The sequence below is a fragment of the Rhamphochromis sp. 'chilingali' genome, assembly GCF_963969265.1.
Source record: "Rhamphochromis sp. 'chilingali' genome assembly, chromosome: 8".
NCBI classification, from domain to species: Eukaryota; Metazoa; Chordata; class Actinopteri; order Cichliformes; family Cichlidae; genus Rhamphochromis; species Rhamphochromis sp. 'chilingali'.
The window spans coordinates 6,338,766-6,354,661 of NC_137935.1; the positions used below are offsets into that span (position 1 = coordinate 6,338,766).

A 15,896-nucleotide genomic window follows, 5' to 3' on the forward strand; every position below is an offset into this window, starting at 1 on the left:
AGGATGCCCCCTGGGCGCCTCCTGGGTGAGGTGTTCCAGGCATGTCCCACCGGGAGGAGGCCCCGGGGCAGACCCAGGACACGCTGGAGAGATTATATCTCTCGGCTGGCCTGGGAACGCCTTGGTGTTCCCCCGGATAAGCTGGAGGAGGTGGCTGGGGAGAGGGAGGTCTGGGCCTCTTTGCTTAGGCTGCTGCCCCCGCGACCCGGCTCCGGATAAAGCGGATGAAGATGGATGGATGGATGGATGGGTTAGGTTTAGTGCAAACAAACTGCATCCAATTTCGCAGCTGATCTAATGTCCATCACTGGTCCCCAGACCTATTGATTCCCTGTTGCAGAGTCTTGAGCTTCTCCAAGATCTTATCCATATTGCGTTCAATAAGCACAGTCCGAGTACTCATGGCCTTGCCCATCGCATCGCCCAGAATTAGACGAGACTAGAGAAAGACGCAGAGCCAAGCAGGAAAGATTTTTTGTTTTTATGTTTCTTTTTGTGGCGGTATAAACAATGAAAGGTGGTGGATTGGCCAATTGGTCATGATTGACCCTTCCTCTCTTGTTGCTACTTCAATCATGAAACCGATTATCGGCTTTTCTCTATTGTTTGTTTATCGCCCACTCCGCGCCAGAAAGAGGAAACCAGTAGTGATGTGTCGGTCGCGAACGAAACGGCTCTTAGAGCTGGCTCTTTGACGTGAACGACACGTTTTTTTTTTTCTTTCTCTCACCGACTTTCTCGCACTTTTTTTCACTTCACTCCGCACGTGAGCCTTGTGCTTGCGCTGGGCAGAGGGGGGTGGGGTGGTAGTTACACTCGCAGTAGCACAGGAACAGAGTGAAAGAGAGAGAAAGAGAGCCAGGGACAACAAGAGACAACACGATCACATTAGAAAGGTACAGTAATCGTCCACAACTATTTTCAGTTGCGGATGATAAAGGATTCAGAAAGTTTATTCATGCAGTGAATCCTATGCAATTCCAAGCAGGAAAACACTCCCAAAAAATCATCCCAGGCCTAAATGACAGAGAGTGTGCATCTTCATTTTGTTTTGCATATTTTAATTTATATTTGATTGTATTGTGGTTTGCAGTGTTTTATGTTGTTTCACTTTACATTTGTTTAAAAGGAAAAAGCTGAAAATTTAAATAGTTAAAAGCTGAAATGTAAATAATTGGTTTTTGAATTTTATAATTTATTTATTAAATTTTATGTGGAGTGAATAAATAAAAGTTTAATATTTAAGGTGGCACCTAGAGACAAAGCAATTACAAACTCCAAAACACGAACAAATATAGATAGATAGATAGATAGATAGATAGATAGATAGATAGATAGATAGATAGATAGATAGATAGATAGATGATAAAGTTATTGAGAAATTTAAAGCAGGCTTAGGCTACAAAAAGATTTCCCAAGACTTGAACATCCCACGGAGCACTGTTCAAGCCATCATTCAGAAATGGAAGGAGTATGGTACAACTGTAAACCTATCAAGACAAGGCCGTCCACCTAAACTCACAGGCCGAATAAGGAGAGCGCTGATCAGAAATGCAGCCAAGAGGCCCATGGTGACTCTGGACGAGCTGCAGAGATCTACAGCTCAGGTGGGGGAATCTGTCCATAGGACAACTATTAGTCGTGCACTGCACAAAGTTGGCCTTTATGGAAGAGTGGCAAGAAGAAAGCCATTGTTAACAGAAAACCATAAGAAGTCCCGTTTGCAGTTTGCCACAAGCCATGTGGGGGACACAGCAAACATGTGGAAGAAGGTGCTCTGGTCAGATGAGACCAAAATGGAAATTTTTGGCCAAAATGCAAAACGCTATGTGTGGTGGAAAACTAACACTGCACATCACACTGAACACACCATCCCCACTGTCAGATATGGGGGTGCCAGCATCATGCTCTGGGGGTGCTTCTCTTCAGCAAGGACAGGGAAGCTGGTCAGAGTTGATGGGCAGATGGATGGAGCCAAATACAGGGCAATCTTCGAAGAAAACCTCTTGGAGTCTGCAAAAGACTTGAGACTGGGGCAGAGGTTCACCTTCCAGCAGGACAACGACCCTAAACATAAAGCCAGGGCAACAATGGAGTGGGTTAAAACAAGATATATCCATGTGTTAGAATGGCCCAGTCAAAGTCCAGATCTAAATCCAATCAAGAGTCTGTGGCAAGATTTGAAAACTGCTGTTCACAAACGCTGTCCATCTAATCTGACTGAGCTGGAGCTGTTTTGCAAAGAAGAATGGGCAAGAATTTCAGTCTCTAGATGTGCAAAGCTGGTAGAGACAAACCCTAAAAGACTGGCAGCTGTAATTGCAGCAAAAGGTGGTTCTACAAAGTATTGACTCAGGGGGCTGAATAATTACGCACACCCCACTTTGCAGTTATTTATTTGTAAAAAATGTTTGGAATCATGTATGATTTTCGTTCCACGTCTCACTTTGTATTGGTCTTTCACGTGGAATTCCAATAAAATTGATTCATGTTTGTGGCTGTAATGCGACAAAGTGTGGAAAAGTTCAAGGGGCCGAATACTTTTGCAAGCCACTGTATATAGACGTATCTGACAACCTGGTGCCTGACCAAGAAGATCAAACCTCTGGCTAAGGCTTAGGGGTCCTACTACCATACCCGACTCCACTCAACCTGAACCTGCCTTTGTTACAGTATATATAATGATGCAGGTGAGTTGTTTTGTCAAAAAAATGTGTGCAATTGCAAGAAGCTCCTTGGGAAATTAATTTTTATTCTACACACTGTTAACATATCCAGAGGATTATTTAAGTTAAATTTGCCAATACTTACTAGATGAGAATTTAAATTCACAAGGTAACATATATTTTATTTGTATTTGGTGTAAGATACCGATCAATGTAAATAAATTAAAATAAAATAAAAGTTATCATAAGAATATTAAAATGTAATGTAATTGCTTCCACGTATCTCATAAATCTTGCATGAAATTGAAAAATATATTATCTAAGCAGAATACTGATCCACGGCTGTGCAGTGTTATATTTCCAAGGTTGGCATGGTTTGCAATATTAAAGTAAAGTTATATATATTTTTATGGAGCCCTGCTAACGCTTCTGCTTGTTAGCCATGCACTGCAAACAGTTTGGGTGTCTGGACTGTTAGGGATTATTGTTATATGCCACCTGTAAAAGATTTAAGTCCAATAAATTTAAAACAAAAATAAAAAAAACCCTAAAAAAAATATAAATATAAAAAAGCAGGAGACAGTCATTTTGATAACTGCCAACAGAAATGCAATTATTGTTTAAAAAGCAAGTTTGAGACATACAATAAAAACATAAATAATTAATTAATTATTTAACATTAATAATAATTGTATAATTTTAATAAGAGCTTAAAATAAATGTTAGTCAGTTTCCTTACTCGCAACTGATCTTGGTCATGTTGAATTCGACCATAAAAACTTGTGGTCACAACTAGAGATGGCACGATACCACTTTTTTATGTCCGATACCGATACCGATATCATAAATTTGGATATCTGCCGATACCGATATGAATCCGATATAGTGTTTTTTAATCAACAAAACTGGTTTTTTTAAATATCTTGCTGCATTTTGTATAAGTTCATACTCAAGTTTAAAACAACAACTACACTAAAGCTATTCTGTTATACCTGTATGCAAAAAAATAATATTTCATAGTTCAGCAATACTAATAAATCTAATAAACTTAAACCTACACCATCCTCCCTATTCTGGTATTTTAAAGAGTACTTAGCGTAAATATTAAGCAACCTAACTAATAGGGTTCCAATTCCCAGCAACAACAAAAATAAAAAATAGGGAACCACCCCTCACGCTCCACCTCATGATGCTTAATCGACGTAATCAACCTTAATTTGATGCAGTGTGAAAAAAAATGCACAGAAATCAATTCTTTTTCAAGAAATATTAAATAGATTCAACATCTTTCTTCAACAAAATTGCAGACTGCACAGATGGTACCTTCCCAAAGGAAAAAGTACTATAGTTTACTAGGGTATATATATTAGACTTAATAGTCACTATATACAGTAATTGACTTCTATTCATTTTACATCAAATTAAAACTTTGGGTGTCAGATAATTATTTATTAAAAGCTAGACATTTTAAATGAGAATAAGAAAGAAAAGTATGTCTTTGTGCCCCCTTTTCCCTGTTCATGCCCTATCAGCCCCCCTGGCTAAACTTTGCAAGATCCGCCCCTGCACAGTTACCAGCGTCAGCTACGTAGAAAAAGATCCTGGTGTAGAAAGTAATATTAAATACATTCTAACAACAGCTTATCAAGCTTAAACGTGCTGCTGTTGTTCAGCCGCTGGTTTCCTCTTTCTGGTGCAAAGTGGGCCAAAAACAAACAAGAGAGACGGACTCGCGACAGAAAAGCCGATCAGCTGATCGTTAAGCAGTTTCATGATTGAAGTAACAGCAAGAAGAGGCAGTCGCTTGTTAAGCTTAACGCAGGAATGCTTTACAAACATTCAGAGATGGACTTACACACTTGCTTTACTTCTCTCGGGGATAACTTTATGGGAGATGAAATGCCGGGTTGCTAGCGAAGCTCCAAATGCTATCCAGACCACCGACAGGTCCCGCATGCCACAGCCGCTCTATCACGTGATGCATACTGCTCCGACGTGCTAACGTTCTGAGGTGAGTTACGGCGTGTTGCAAGTTTTGCGAGGTGCTTTCGTGATATTTAATGGATCGGATTACATTTTTTATTTTTCTCCGATATCCGATCCAGTAATTTAGGTCAGAATCGGACCGATACGTAATATCGGATCGGTCCATCTCTAGTAATTACTGCAGAGTAATTACTGCATGTATATATTGCACTATTATTTTAAATAAGTAAAACAGAAGTTTTGCCAACTCTAAAGATTTCACAAACTTTTTCTTTGTGCCACTCTGACTACTGAGGCAACAGTATATGTGTGTGACTGTAGTAGCAGCTATCTAGTGTCTAGTGTGAGAATACCACAAGTCGCCCTTTTTAACGCAATTTAGTATCGGTATACAGAACTGTTTTCCTAACAGAGCCACTGTTATAATTAAGTGAAGGTGCTCCCAACTATTTTGAACCTTTGGCTTCTAAAATATGTGGTTCAATTGCGTGCTGCGTGCAGCTAGACCGATATTAAAACAACAACAAAACAACAATTTCAACCATCAACTCAAATATTTGGTTCTAATTGAACAGAAATTTCTATGAACTTGCAAGAACTGTGTAGGACATGAATCAGTGTGTGTCAGATCCTGAATTTGAAATTTCCACTGAAATCACGGGTAAGAGGCAAGTGGAACCAAGCTGACTTCTGCTAAATGGGTCAAACTGGGCAGAAAGTACACAAACACATAACATCCTTATAGAATATGATGTAACACTATAGATCAACTTACCTCAGAATATATAAAGCATATAAACAATTACAGCAATATGATGCAACAAACACAGCAGTGCTACTAATCCAAAATACTCAAAGCTTCATAGAACTGAAACAAACATTTATTTTTAGGCCTTCGTCGTGTCGCTGTGACGTAATCGGCCTTAAAATGGCCTTTAAGGCTGCAGGCCCTGAATTGGGATACAGCCTCTGAATCGCTGCATCTTGTAGCTGTGTCGTCTTAAATTGGTCATGTGATTTTGACGCGCCGGCGCGTCCGGCGACCCCAGAGGTTTAACTTAATATTTAAGTGTCTCTTGGTTTTAGACTAGTTGTTTAGTCTAATTTGATGTTTTAAACCAGAAAAGGAAGAAGAGGGCTTAGAATTACAGGTAAGAAGTGCTCAGTGGTATGTGATAAACTGTAAATGTAAAGCTTACAGGTCAGTCCTCATGTTTTTAAATCAGATTTTGAGTCTGTACATGGCACATTATGCTTTTGCATGTTGTGAAATGTGCTGCAAAACAAACTGAGGTAAACTAACTGGTTTACTGTGATGGATTTAAAGTGCGTGTGATTGGTGCGCAGTGGCTGTGGTGCTCACGGTCAGAGTTCAGTCACAAAGAAGGTAACAGAGATGAATTTAAAGTTAAGGTGATGGTGCTTAGATTCATTCACAGACTGAAACCTTCACACCAACTTTATCCTGTGTCTCTTAGTTTTAGACTAGTTGTTTAGTCTATTTTGATGTTTTTAAACCATATAGTCAAGGAAAACAACTAAAGGGCACTTTGTGGATCAGTGAAGACAGACATACGGTACAGGGACGCAAAACGAACCTCTGTGCTCTGCTCTGTTTACTTTATTTCTGGGTTATGAATATTATGTAAAGGTAAATGTTGGTTATACTCCAAAGCATATACAGTTAACACTGTGTATAAATGTTTTAACACCTAATTTTAGTGCAGTGTATTTCATGTAAGTTTGAACTTGACATTTTGTTTTCTGTTGTGGGTTGTTATAGCCTTCTACTCCAGTCGCTTCTGAAAGGGCCTGTTGGCTCAGTCAGCTGAACTGAAGCCTGCTCGTGCTTCAATGTGGAGATCTGGTCTGTTAATAGTGTTGGTGAACTGAACCCTGGCGATTAAACTAGCCCTGGGGATAGGAATCAAAGCTGGTGATAACAACTGTGTATAGATGGTCTTTTGTAAGTTTTAGCCGCATTCTTCCCGTTAGCTCGAAGCTAACGGGAGGTCGAGACCTACTACAGCCGGGTGGAACACCGCTTTCCCGGCACATCGTGCCTCGACCTCCCGGTTGGCTTCGAGCCGGCGTCCGAAGAATGAGGCTAAAAGTTTTGCGAGATCCCGAGTTTGTTTTGCGAGATCTCGCAAAAGTCCGTCTTAATTTTTTTTTCTCCCATGTTCCCTGCGGGGCTCCGTAGATTAGTGTACCATAAGAGCAATTTAGTATGTTTTCAGAGGGGGGGTGTTTACCTGCAATGGGTGCTCTTTTTCGCTTCCGTTGCATACGCCTTGCGTGCCGGTCCGAGTCTGACACAGGTTTGTCGTCGTGCCCCATGTGCAGTGTTGGTGCCCAGTCTGGATTTGTTACATCCATTTCATATGCTGGGTTGCCTGCAATAATGCCAAATCAAAAGCTACTCAGTCGACATGACGTGGTTCTGCAGCATCACACATTAGCATGTTTTATCTCGTTATCTATGAAAAAACCCACTAAAAGCCTTTTAGTTTGGTCCCTTTACAGCATCCTGCCATGCGATTCCATTTGTTCCTGACCACCGAGAACACTCACGTTAACTTTTATCGAGTGGAAAAAAAGTTAGCGTGTTTATATTATGCTAACATAGTTGTGTCGCTAGCGGTCACGTAGCACATCATTATATACCAGCTAGCCCAACTTCAGTAACCCTACAAACATCACTGCTGTTTAGTTTTCTGTCTTCATTTATGTTGGAAGTGATAAGAAAGCTGTACGTTTTAATTTGTTTCCAAAACCCCGCAGTCAGGACATGCTATATTGTATTTAGATAGAAGCTAGCGAGCTAACTTGCTGCTAACTTCTAACTCCGTTAAATGTCATAAATTCCATTTTCATGGATGCCTGGATGTTAAACTCAGTTGTTACACCTGGTAGAGCAGAACGCAGATAATTTTATTAAAGATGAAAGACTTAAGACAGTGTTTTAACTCTCAGTAATGCCACAGTGATCATTTGATATATGGACCTGCAGCAGAGTTTAGGCCCAGACACGGCTAGTGACATCAGACTGAACAATCGGATAGTGATATGAATTAATTTAGAACTCACCGGAGAGAAAATGCCGCGAGCAAACCAACAAAAAGCTGGGGATTGCACGGAACTCGATATCCGCTCGTCTGCAATCCATGCCTGGCGTCTTTGTTTGGTGATATGGGATACATGGGATCCCTCACGTTGCCGCCAGGATGGAAAACGATTAAAAGATTAATCCAGTTTCTTGCCTTCACGATCGTGAGCTCTAACGTTGCAACCGACTACACAACACGTACCATAGCTGAAGCTGTATCCTTTGTCTGGCCTACTGTGATGGCGGCGGGGGCCGTGGCCCGCCTCCTGTAACATCACGCTCCAAAGCCCTGTGATGTTTCTGTGTTCTGTGATGTTGTCCCAAAGAAAGACCTTTAAATGCGATATATAGCCTAAACGTTTTCGTTTATGACTAGTTTACTGTGTTATGACTGAGAACAGGGGGGAAGTCGCGCAAGAGAAATGTCGACCAAAACAAACGCAAGTAAGCCCAAAGACAGCGCTGAAGTTATAAAAAACATCCACAAGCAGGCGCTTGAGTATATATTCAAGGCACTGAAGATCGACGAGGACGACACAGGTGAGAAGAAGGAGGCTGTGCAGTAGTACAAGAAAGGGATTTCTGAGCTTGAAAGGGGTATTGCAATAGAGCTCACTGGGCAAGCTGGAGAGCAGTATGACCGAGCAGAGAGACTTCAGGATAAAATGGTCACCAAACTCACCATGGCAAAAGACAAGCTTACCCTTTTAGAGACGACACTAGCCTCTAAAAGGAGAAATGACCCCCAAGGGACATCACATCATGCTCCTTCACAGCCAAAGTCAGTTCCTAAAAGTCAACCCGCAGGTGTTTCCACCACCATCAGACCCTCCACTTCTGTAAGACCTCCATTAGGAATAACTGATGCAAAGAAAACCGCTCGGGTGGGAAAAACTCAGAATGGAAGACCGGCAGCTGTGAAACAGCCCCCGAAGAGGGATATGAAAAAGAATGTGGACAGTAAACTGGCCAGCTTAATTATGAATGAAATTGTATACAGTGGAGCGACTGTGTCATTTGATGACATCGCAGGGCAGGATCTGGCAAAGCAAGCACTTCAAGAAATTGTCATCCTTCCTGCCTTAAGACCTGATCTCTTTACTGGTCTGAGAGCTCCTGCACGTGGCTTGCTTTTATTTGGCCCACCAGGAAATGGGAAGACCATGCTCGCCAAAGCAGTTGCTACAGAGTCTAATGCAACATTCTTCAACATCAGTGCTGCTAGTTTGACCTCCAAATATGTGGGAGAAGGCGAGAAGCTCGTACGAGCACTCTTTGCAGTTGCGAGAGAGTTACAGCCCTCAGTAATCTTCATCGATGAAGTGGACGGCTTGCTCTGTGAAAGGAGGGAGGGGGAGCACGACGCCTCTCGCCGTTTAAAAACTGAGTTCCTCATTGAATTTGACGGGTTGCAGTCAGGAAGGGATGACAGGGTACTTGTAATGGGAGCAACTAACAGGCCCCAGGAGCTCGATGAAGCAATATTAAGGCACTTTGCAAAAAGAGTATATGTGACCTTTAGACAAGATTTACGCTGCTGAAAAATCTTTTGGGAACGCACGGGAGTCCACTGAGCCAAAACGAACTGTCCTGTCTTGCAAAAGTGACTGCAGGATATTCAGGGAGCGATTTGACAGCATTAGCCAAAGATGCTGCACTTGGCCCAATAAGAGAGTTGGGACCTGTTGTGTCCACACATACTATTACATTTGTTCTGTAGATGCATTTACCAGAAGCGCTAGAGGGCGCTAGTGAGTATGTTGTTCTGGTTGTGGTTTTGAAGAAGAAAAAAGAAAAATAAAGAAAGGAGTCATCTCCGGTAATCCTCTGTTCCTACCTGCATGTGTGTGTAATGCCTGCGAACTAACACCACACAACAAGTGGCGACGAGAGTAGTGGTGATTAAGTTATGGCTCTGCTCTCTTTGCAACCCCCGGCTGTGTTCCTGGATTGCCCGGGCGAACCGAAAATTCCATTTGCTGCGTGGAAAAAGTTGTTCGATAACTACTTGCTGGCGATCGGGGGTAATGACTTTGCTACAGAGAGGAAGAGGGCCCTGCTCATTCACTGCTTGGGAATGGAGGGACAACGAATCTACAGCGCCTTATCACTCGCTACGGATGATTACGAGGGATCCGTAAAGGCTTTGGAAACGTACTTTCATCCTAAAGTCAATGTTGTCGCCGAGAGATACCATTTCAGGCAACGAGCCCAAGCTGTCGGTGAGTCTACAGATCACTACGTTGCAGCACTGCGTGAGCTCGTGAAACAATGTAAGTTCGGGGCTATGGAGAATGAAATGTTGCGGGATCAACTTGTAGAGAAGACAAATAATGCTCGTATACGTGAAAGACTGCTAACGGAGGAGGATTTGACGCTCGATCGAGCTTTGGAAATTGCTAGGTGTACAGAGGCTGCAATAGCTGATGCAAAGGCCATTGCTGTTGGTGAAACGAAGCCTGTTGCCGCTGTTCAAGTACAAAAGAAGATGCGCAAGCCAAAATACAAAGCAGCTAAAAAGACGGATACAGCTCCGACGTGCTACCGTTGTGGTTCAGCTGATCACAAAACCAATGATAAATCCTGCCCCGCAAAAGACTGCAAATGTAATACGTGTGGGAAAATCGGACATTTTTCGAGAGTGTGTAAATCTTCTCATAAGCTTGTTAATGAAGTGACTGTTCCTGAAATGTGTGTTTTAACTGTTGACAATTGTGTCAGTGGTGATCCGGCTAAATTGATGTGCACTGTTGCTGTCACTGTACCAAATACTGCGCAGGCATGTACTGTTAAGCTACTAGTAGACACAGGGTCTGGTGTTTCCATACTGCCTGAACATGTTTACAGCACAAATTTTGGCTCAGTTAAGTAATCCAGCTGTTCAGCTTATTACATATTCAAAAGAGAAACTGGATGTATTAGGGTGTCTTAGAGCTGACATTACTTACAATGGCAAGTGTGCCTCCACTGATCTCTACATTGTGAGAACAGGAACACCCATACTGGGAATGGACTTGGTGACTGCCCTCCAGCTACACATAAAAGGGGGACAATTAGTTCTTGACAGTCCCAAGGTCTGTGCTACACTTCAGCAAACCTCTGCTCTGCCCACTCAATGTAAACAGGAATGTGAGTCTCCAGTTGCATTCGGATGTGCAAAGGATTTTGTACATAAAGTGAAGGTGCAACCTGAAGTGAAGCCAATACAGCAGAAACTTCGACGCTTACCCCTGTCAGTCCGTGATGCTGTTTCCGCAGAACTCAAGAATCTTGAGGAACATGGCATCATAGAGAAAATCGATGCATCTGAATGGGTCTCCCCGATTGTAGTCACTAGAAGGAAGACTGGTGGCATACGCATGTGCGTTGATTTGAGAGAACCTAACAAAGCGGTGGTCGCTGACAGTCATCCCTTGCCACTGATAGAGGACATACTGTCTGAGCTGCGTGGGGCTGTCATGTTCTCCACCCTGGATCTTAAATCCGCCTACCATCAGCTGAAACTACATGAAGAGAGTAGAGGGCTCACTGCTTTCATTACACATGAAGGACTGTACCAGTACTGCAGAGTTCCCTATGGGTTGAGTTCAGCACCTGCAGCCTTCCAAAAGATGATGACACAAATCCTACGCGGCCAGAAAGGGGTGCAATGCTACCTTGATGATGTCATCATATACGGAATGTCAGAAGCTGAACATGAGGCCAACTTGCGTGCTGTGTTACACAGAATCAACAATGCAGGACTGAAACTCAATGTTGACAAATGTCAACTCCGTCAAACTACTCTGAGCTTTTTGGGTCAAAAGATTGGTCCAGAAGGTCTGCTGCCAGATGACTCTCATGTCACTGCCATCCTGCATGCTCCGCCCCCTACTGATCCTGCAACCCTGCGCTCAATTCTTGGCTTGAGTGCATGGTACAGCAAGTTTGTGCCAAATTACGCGACTGTTGTTGAACCTATGAGAGCTCTTCTGCGTAAGGACTGTTCATTCCACTGGAACGAAGCAGCTCAAGCAGTGTTTGATCAAGTCAAGCGGTTAATCGTGCACAGCCCTGCCCTGGTGATGTTCGACCCCAGTAAGCCAACCATAGTCTCAACAGATGCCTCAGACTACGGTGTAGGTGCTGTTTTGACTCAACTTGACAGTAATGATGCAGAACATACTGTTGCATTTGCATCTCGCAGCTTGTCTGATGCAGAGAGGAAATACTCAATCGTTGAGAAGGAAGCTCTAGCTTGCGTCTTGGCTGCTGAAAAATGGCGCACATGGCTCTGGGGCAGAAAATTCCTCCTACGAACAGATCACCAAGCACTTACAACACTGCTGACTACTAAGGGCAATAACAGAGCTGGTCTACGCATAGCCAGATGGTCAGCTCGCCTGTTGGAGTTTGACTATGAAGTGGAATATAGAACTGGGTCATTGAACCATGTTGCTGATTGTCTTTCTAGGCTCCCACTTTCCGAGACAGACATGGCATGTGCAGAGGATGTGGAGTCAGTTGCAGCCATCCTCACTGATCTGAGTGCTGTGTCTGAGGATGATTTCCAGTCAGAGTGCAAAGCCTGTCCAGTGTTCACAAAGCTCCGTGTGCAGATACAGAAAGGCTGGCCTGCAAGGAAGACGTCACTGGAACCTGACTTACAGCCGTACTTCCCAATCTGCCATGAACTCGCGGTCTTGAACGAGTGCATTGTCAGAGGTACACATCGCTTGCTAGTGCCTGAGTCGTTGCAGAAAAAACTCACTGATATAGCTCATGAAACTCACCAAGGCATTGTACGTACCAAACAACGCCTGAGGGAATTGTACTGGTGGCCCAAAATGGATTGTCACATAGAGACACTGATAAAGAACTGTGCAACGTGCAGACAGAATGACAAGTCCACTGTCACCCATGATGCTCCACTCCAACCCATTCCTTTACCAGCTGCTGCTTGGGAAAAGGTGTCTGTGGACATCATAGGCCCTTTTGAAATAGCCCCTTCTGACTGTAGATTTGCCATCACATTGGTAGACTACTTTAGTAAGTGGCCTGAAGTAGCTTTTGCTCCCCGAGCTGATGCGGCTACTATCATTCAATTCCTTTCGGTAGTTTTCTCTCGTGAAGGGAATCCAAAGACACTGATAAGTGACAATGGCTCTCAATTTCTCTCTGCTGAGTTCGCTGACTTCCTGAAAAGCAGGGGAATCCAACACCTGAGATCCTCAGTGTATTACCCAAGAGCTAATGGGGAAGTTGAGAGATTCAATAGATGCGTTAAAGACTGCCTACAGACTGCCTCGATTCAAGGACAACCCTGGAAATCATTCCTGAGAACTTACCTGATGGACTACAGAGCAACCCCTCATTCAACAACTGGAGTTTCCCCTTCAGAACTGCTCCATGGACGACGAATGAGAACAAAGTTACAGGTAATGGATATGCCTGTTCCTCAGACAGAGAGGCATACCATGTGCGAAAGAGTTAAGAATAAGCAAATGAAGATATAGCCCAGATATAGCCCTGGTGATCGCAGAGGATCATCTTGAGAGACACTTAATAAATACATGTTTTAAGAGTAAATACCGGACAGAAGCTCCGAGGAATTGTGACATGTGTTGAGAATAAATACCGGACAAGAAGGTCCGAGGTGTTGATATGTGATTGAAGAGAAACTCAGGCCAAGCCGTGAGCTTGAGGTTTTGTAGTGAAGTGAGCTGATTATTAAAAGTGAGAAGTCTGATAATAAAATACTGTGAGCTATTACCTGTGCATTTTTGGGCCCGCCGTGGTCCGTGAAAAGCTGTGTTTTTGTTGTTATTCTTGTTGGCGTCTGAAAGACGAGCGGCAGTGTGCATATCCGCCTTGAACTGAACTGAGGTTGTGACGTAGGAAACTGTCTGAAATAATTTAAAGTGCCAGGCGCCTGCAGGCTGGCTGTGTGAGGCTTTTTAAAAGTCTCTTTTTCCTTTCTTTTCTCTCTGGCGAAAAAGCTCGTAGTTGGATCTCGGGATCGAGCTTACGGTCCGCCGCGAGGCGAGCTACCGTCTGTCCCAGCCCCTGCCTCTCGGCGCCCCCTCGATGCGCTTAGCTGAGTGTCCCGCGGGGTCCGAAGCGTTTACTTTGAAAAAATTAGGGTGTTCAAAGCAGGCCCGGTCGCCTGAATACCGCAGCTAGGAATAATGGAATAGGACTCCGGTTCTATTTTGTGGGTTTTCTCTCTGAACTGGGGCCATGATTAAGAGGGACGGCCGGGGGCATTCGTATTGTGCCGCTAGAGGTGAAATTCTTGGACCGGCGCAAGACGGACGAAAGCGAAAGCATTTGCCAAGAATGTTTTCATTAATCAAGAGCGAAAGTCGGAGGTTCGAAGACGATCAGATACCGTCGTAGTTCCGACCATAAACGATGCCAACTAGCGATCCGGCGGCGTTATTCCCATGACCCGCCGGGCAGCGTCCGGGAAACCAAAGTCTTTGGGTTCCGGGGGGAGTATGGTTGCAAAGCTGAAACTTGAAAGAATCTCTGAATCCCAACAGTGTGTAATGCCTGCGAACTAACACCACACAACAGGACCAGAACAAGTCCGTATTATAGCTGCTGCTGAGGTGTGCAACATTAAGATGAAAGACTTTGAGGATTAAGAATAAGCAAATGAAAATGAAAGAATACACTGATGCTCGCAGACACGCCAAACCATCCAACTTTCAGCCTGGTGACAAGGTACGGGTTAGGAAGCCGTGGAAGGTAAAGAAAGGCGAGTTAAAGTTTTCCAAACCAAGGACTGTCATGACAAGGAAAGGACCAAACACTTATTTGCTGGATGATGGACGGACCTGGAACGCCTCACACTTATCGGCTCTGTCAGAGCTGAACGCAGGTACTGATTCTGACACAACAATGGACTGTCATAAACCAGGAACTGATCTAGCATCTAACTCTGAGTCTGATAGTAGGCTTAGGCCCACCAGGATGAGGAACCCACCTTGCTGGACCCAAGACTTTGTCATGGGAAAGTGAATGTTACTGAGTAATGTGAAATATGTTAAACGTGTATTAGGTGACATACATCAGAATGATGAAGTCAGGTTCACATAAGAAATCCTTGTTCAAAGGGGGAGATGTTGTGTCCACACATACTATTGCATTTGTTCTGTAGATGCATTTACCAGAAGCGCTAGAGGGCGCTAGTGAGTATGTTGTTCTGGTTGTGAAGAAGAAAAAAGAAAAATAAAGAAAGGAGTCATCTCCGGTAATCCTCTGTTCCTACCTGCATGTGTGTTGTTGGGATTCAGAGATTCTTTTATTGCTACCATATAATTTGCCTTATGAAGAATGTATTAATAACATGTTTCACAGTATCATTTATCAGTAATATTTCCTACAGGGTTTATATTGCATTGAATATGTCTGTCTTCACATTGACCTTTCTATTTTTATAGGTTGAGTTCATTTTATACAGAATGCATAAATGTGCTTGGTTAGAGTTGATGTTCCATTCTAGAAGGTTTTAAGCTTCACTGGTGAGAGTGTCCAGATGATACATGCTGAGGGGAGATGAGAACATAGCAGGTTAATTGCATGCACGCTTACGATACACATATTAATCTAGTAGCAGGTCTGAGCAAAGGCCTAAGCGTCTTCTGCTTCAGTTTGAGACTGGCTGCAAAGTACTCTACTTAGTGATTAATGACGAGGGTCCATTATTAGCTCTCAGAGATGCTAAGACCTGAAGTTATTACCTTAAAAGGCAAGTAATGTAGAAAGGAGAAGTTATATGTCGGTGTAAGGTTATATGTACGTGATGTACCCTTGTCTGCATGGGTTGAACTTTTGCCCATCTGTCACCATGTATTTTTGAACTGTATTGACGTAGGTGTGATATTTTATCCTATAAAACCAGAACCCAATGTATTCTTGTCAGAGCAACACATTCCGTATGCTGATGGTTGGTTGTTCTCCTGTGATAATAAAACTCATCGTTTGATTGCACTTTTCCGGAGGCTCCGTAGTTTGTTGTCTGGTCTAAAGTTGATCGATCTCGCAGCATTTGGTGGAGGATGCGGGCAACTGAAGATCAGTAGAACGAGGTTCAGGTGTTTGATGTCGGCGGATGTTAGTGGTCAGACGGGCAGACGTCTCGGGTGATT

General features: G+C 43.3%; 1 pseudogene across 1 annotated transcript in view; it reads left to right on the top strand.

Moving 5' to 3' along the window:
- Positions 1-8,183: 8,183 nt before the first annotated feature.
- The window catches only part of LOC308401042 (spastin-like), a 14,361-nt pseudogene continuing 6,648 nt past the window's right edge, over positions 8,184-15,896 (top strand). The window contains exon 1 of the transcript in view: positions 8,184-9,348. The product of the transcript in view is annotated as a spastin-like (transcript). The remainder of the gene's footprint in view (positions 9,349-15,896) is intronic.